This window comes from Mixophyes fleayi, chromosome 5 (assembly GCF_038048845.1).
Source record: "Mixophyes fleayi isolate aMixFle1 chromosome 5, aMixFle1.hap1, whole genome shotgun sequence".
Lineage (NCBI taxonomy): Eukaryota > Metazoa > Chordata > Amphibia > Anura > Limnodynastidae > Mixophyes > Mixophyes fleayi.
The window spans coordinates 36,405,055-36,411,054 of record NC_134406.1 but is presented as its reverse complement, the minus strand read 5'-3'; positions in this window follow the sequence as shown (position 1 = coordinate 36,411,054).

The window sequence follows — 6,000 nt, the reverse complement described above, 5'->3', positions numbered from 1 at the left end:
AAAAAACAGCCAGTATTTAACTTATGTGCAAAATAATAAACTAATTTGCACCCCTTGCATTGCAACATGGTTTGTTCAGGAGAATATTTAATCCTTTTTTTGCCTTACTTTCCTTAATGACTGGCTTTCGCATATGATTTTTATAATACAATAAGGAACCGTGTTTCTATATTTATGAATAATTTCATAAATCCTGTATAACTTTTCTTTAAAATTCCCAGTCACCCAACTAGTAAAATCATAGGGGGCATTTGATTTGACCCCTGAAGCCCAGCTTGGTGTATTTGGTGCTATAACTGTAGAATTAAACGCTTAGTTTGGGGTAAGCCCTAAGACTTTTAATTTCTCAAATGAAACATCATCTTAAATTCATTATATATACATGATATAGATATTGGTACACAAACATACCAAAACAATCCTTGATACATTTTCAGTGTATTTTTATCTTACCCTAAAATACGTACAAACGTCAAGTTTCTATAAGGGTCAAATAAACAAGCACTGGAAAATGGTTGGGCTCTATATTGCCACCTGTTGCCCACAAGTGTTACTACAGTACCTGGACTTTTGTTTAATTCTATTTATTTAATTACTTAATTTTAACATAGACAACTTTCCAAACAATATTTCTTAGCATGAAAAAAATCAAGATATATATAGTAGAGTATTATCTATGAAGATCCTGATATTATAATAAATTGTATAATCATTTTAGGCTTTATTAGGAATAGCTCCCATCCCCCGTTAAATGTCTTCTTATGGGACATGGGACATGAAACTTATAGCAGACACAGCTCACTTAGGGACAAAACAATTAAACTTAGGTTCTCAAAGCCTAGTCTTCTATTTCAAAAGTCAGTAACATGCCACATAACAGCCCAAGAATGTTTCTTTTCCATGTTAGACAATATTTAATGGCCAACTTGGGACCAGTAATGGAAGAGCTGGCAGATGGTACTGTGAAGAAGTTTCACTCTCAGACTGAACCGCTGGACACTGTCTGTGAGAACATATTTTTTTCCAACCCAAACCCATAAAACATGTTAATAAACATTTGCAATGTTTGCTTTCTTTTTCAAAGAACATAACATGAATAAAACGTGTACTGCTATTGCCTTCCAGGCAAGTCAGATATACATAGTTACATGCATTCACATCCTCAAGGATGGATTCAAATCCCAATAAAAGAAGGAGACAATGATTGCATAGTAAAATCATACATTCTAGTTACCATACAAAGCCATGTGGATTGGTTTGGTTTGCTATTGTTTTATTTAAAAGTATGTCAACTAATGAGATATTTATCTGGATATCGTATAAAACTAATGTTAGTAGCCTCTGATTAATGTGTGGGGTTTGTCCCTTTAAACATGATCCCACCATTGACACTTCTTGTGTAGCAGAACCTAAGGGGTTGGGTACAATATGGCGATGGGTAATCTGTCGACAAATTCATTCTGTCAACATGTTTAAAATGTTGACATTGTGACTGTCGACAATGGTAATGTGAACAGTCACAATGTCAACATTCCTATGGTAACGCCAACGTGAGTCGGTCGATATGACCATCGCCGATATGACTACATCCCTAAGTAAGAGGGGTTCTCTAAGCCACACTGGAGCAGAGATATGCAACCTGTCACTCTCCAGCTGTTGTGGAACTATTAGTTCCATCATGTCCTGCCAGCCGTTTTGTTTTACCATCTGTGGTCACCATGTAGCTATTTGACATGGCCCTAATTGAATATGTCACTCGATGGAACCATGTGACTTGGCAGGTCTACAAATAGAATTTGAAATAATTGGGATTAGAATCTTGTGTTTCTTCCACTTACCCAGAGGAGATTGAGGCTGGTAATATTACCTTGCAGCAGGTTGATGACTGCACAAAGGTATGCATAAGGGATGCAGTATTGCTGTGCACACTAAGACAGAATAATCATGGTCTATAGGAAGATCAGTGAGGAGGAATATCTAATGTAATACAACGCACCTGAATACAATAGTCATCATTTCCCATGACAGGAGGTTTTACACTAATAACATGCTGTAGAGACGTTTCTACTCTTAGCATCATGGTAAAATAATATGCAAGATTCTAATGCATTATTAATAGCCTTAACTTTTACACTGCCAGGGGTGGATGCAATCTATCAATACACAGAGTTCTTCTTCAATTTCTGCAGTAGCAAGTACCAGGATAAATCAGTGTTATCGGAGTACAATGTAATATGTCTGTAAAGGCTTCTATGACAGTATAGGCTGATGACCTCTTTGAGGATTTTCAGTCACGCCAGGTAAATCTCATTGGATTTTGTTTAGGATGAGTGCACGCATTGAATAATAAACTGATTAGCCAAAATCTTGTGCAGGTAGCTTATGTCAAAATACTATGTACTATATGGGTGTATTTGCTGCCATATAGATTTGTGGAAATTCCCCATGGGCTGTAGCAGGATGTCCCAGAAGCAGAGGCTGTATATTAATGTATTGTTTACATACTACAAATATTTCATTATCGGCTCATTAAGATCTTTATAATTACCATATATTTTACACAAATGGGACACAATAGGGAATGAGACAACTGGGAGCTACTGGCTGGGGGGGCTTCTCTTTTGGTGAAAATAATGGTCTAAGTGGGAAAAAATATCTGACCCTCATCACATGAGATATACAGTTTTTTACATAACAAAATGAGGTTACAGTTTATGGCAAAAACAGTGATACAAGTAAAGTGTCCCATGTTATAAAGAGCTTAACGTGTAATAAATAATTGGAGACATGCTTAGGAAGTGTTGATCAGTGAGTTCCATAAGAACTGAAGTCATCCCAGTTGGCAGCAGAATCATGGTTCAGTCATCTTGCTGTATAAATAGTAGGAAAATTATGAGTGAAACGTGATGTTATGATGTATCCCTAGAGAAGAGTGATCCTGATGTTTTATGATGTGAACAATAATGACGTCCGAATATAAACAGTGTACAGAAGAGAGTGCTTTGGTTAAAACTATGCTATAGATCAGAAAAACTTCAGCCTTGAGAACAGTTGGGCATTGGTACATTATTGGTTGGGACATTATAATGCCAATCACTGTATTTAATGTGACTAACCTGAAGACACTTTGCAGACATAAACCAGTTGGATATTATTTGTAACAAAAAACAAAAACCCCAATGGGGTGCTCAGACTGAAGAGAGCAGTCAGTGATTTCATATAAACCTTTATTTTCATCCTTCATTTGTGTAGCACCTACATATCATGCAGAGATTTACAGAGAATGTTTTATTTTCTACACCACTTCCTGCCCCAGAGGAGCTTACAGAGGATGGTTCCTTTTGTCATTATCCAATAATCCAGTATGTTACTGGACTCAGTGAGAAAAACGGGAAAACTCGGAGGAAATCCGCTCTCACAAAGGGAGAACATACAAATTCCACACAGATAACTCCCTGGTTGGAATAGAACCCCCAACCTCACTGCTGTGCCCGACTGAAAGGTGTGTGAAACACAAGACTGTATGGCGTTAACATTGTTGCTATTGCTAAAAATTGAGATGAAATAGATTACAATAATATAAATAACCCATGTTAACAATAACAACCTACGGCCCAACATCCAGTCCTGTAATAAGGGTTATTATAATTTAAAAATAAATATAATAATAATATTGATAATTGTTTTCCAAGTGTCAGTCACATTTTTTTTTTACAACCAGAAAGAAACATCATAAATAATACTGTAGTCCTCTGTAGCGCACTGCAGCTGCACTGCCACTCTGTGAATTATATTTCATGCTTCACAGGATGGAAAAGAGCAGAGTCCGCTGGGATAAAGGACATTTATATCATACGTTGGGAACTATTGCCAGTTATACTCTTTCTAAAGCCCACGGGAGGTTCATTCTGATACACGTAACAAGCTAAAGAGATCAGTAATACCTCGTTCTGTTACAATGACAGACTTAACTCCGGCACTTTATTGTATCTAGAAATTCACAGCCAAAGGATTATTCAAAAGAGAGAAGACGTCTTTCTTCATTTTCATCAGCTTGGCTGAGCTCCCTGGCCGGTCAGCGTCCTGCCATTTGTGTAGATTAAAAGGCAATCAACCTTGTGTCTTAATGCACTATACATATAATTACTGCAGTTGTATTTGTTTGAACCACCCAGGACAGACTCAATAGCTCTATAATATACAATCATGTTCTATGGAGCATCCTTTTGTCTCATCATTGTTCATTTGCATTTGCTTTGATAACTTACAATTTCCCTCTTGCAGCATGAGATAGAAGAAACAATTCTTTGTAATTAAACCTCTTGTTGCACTTGTTATGTCAGTGCTATTGTGTTCTGCTGTTATATCTTCCTGGGACTCATTTGTATGAAAGTCCCAATAATAACAGACTTTTGTGAAACTAATTACTGAATCTTGTCACCCAAATAGCTACTTACAAGCAAAGGCACAGAGCTTCCTTTAACATTGCAATTACACTTCGTCCACTGTACCAACAATAACTTATACAATAGTTCCATGGTGCACTAAAATCCTTATTAAAATTAAACTGTTTTAACATGTAAATGAGGAGCTGTTTTCCCAATTACAGATCATCTTCATAAAATGCAACATTGTTTTTATGTAACATTGAACCTCATATATGCACTAAATAAATGATGACGGAAGAAGTAGGATTTCGATGCCGGAGGGGACATTATTCTGCTTTTTTGCCAGTTACATTATCCCTAAATTCTTAGTATGCACATTGAATATACACAGAAATATATAAATAGTAAACATTGGTAAGCTCAGGCCCAAATTGGGTATTTTTGGGAAGCACCCATCCCTCCAGGTTTCACATACCACCTAGGAGTGTGACCATGCAAATTAATAGGAAGTTATTGATTGACACAATCACTTGTCCCAGCCTAGAATCAGACGAGAATGGAGTTTGAGCCCTATTCAACCCCCATCAGTCCTCCAAGGAGAGCCTGGGTCTGGGCACCACCCTCCTCTCGGCGTGGCTGGTGGTTAACAGACACTCGGATTAATGGCCATAAAGGCTGGAACATTTTTGGAAGAATATATATATGATATCAATGCAGTAAATCATCATCAACATCAGTTATTTATATAGCGCCACTAATTCCGCAGCGCTATACAGAGAACTCACTCACATTAGGCCCTGTCCCATTGGAGCTTACAGTCTAAATTCCCTAACACACAGACAAAGAGAGAGACTAAGGTCAATTTTGATAGCAGCTAATTAACCTACTAGTATGTTTTTGGAATGTGGGAGGAAACTGGAGTACCCGGAGGAAACCCACGCAAACACACATACATACATACAAACATACAAACATACAAACATACAAACTCCACACAGATCAGGCCATGGTCAGGAATCAAACTCATGACCCCAGTGATGTGAGGCAGAAGTGCTAACCACTAGGTCACTGTGCTGCCCAATGAAATGAAAGAGTAAATCCACTTGTAAACGCTGAGAAGATAGGTCCCCGTGGTGTGATAAGGTGACTGTAGATCCACTTATGGTTGACGTTATCAGTGCCTCCACCCGGATCAGTCTTGAATGATCTTGTAACAGGAGTTTGATGTGTGTTTCATCTGTCACTGGCTGACCTGGGAGACCATTTGCCCGTCTAACACAGAACACCAAGTGACAATACAAGTGAAATGGGGGAAAACCAGAATGGTGCATTATTTGATTTAAATGGATAAATGGAATGTGAGTAAGGGCATATAAATGACAAGTAGACAGTATAAGCAACTAGATCAAGGGTAAAACAGATTATCAGCTACAGCTACATCATGCACCCAATCTCACTGTTTGTTTAAATACCCAGGGCTAGATTTACTAAGCTGCGGGTTTGAAAAAGTGGGGATGTTGCCTATAGCAACCAATCAGATTCTAGCTATCATTTTGTAGAAGGTATTAAATAAATGAAAGCTAGAATCTGATTGGTTGCTATAGGCAACATC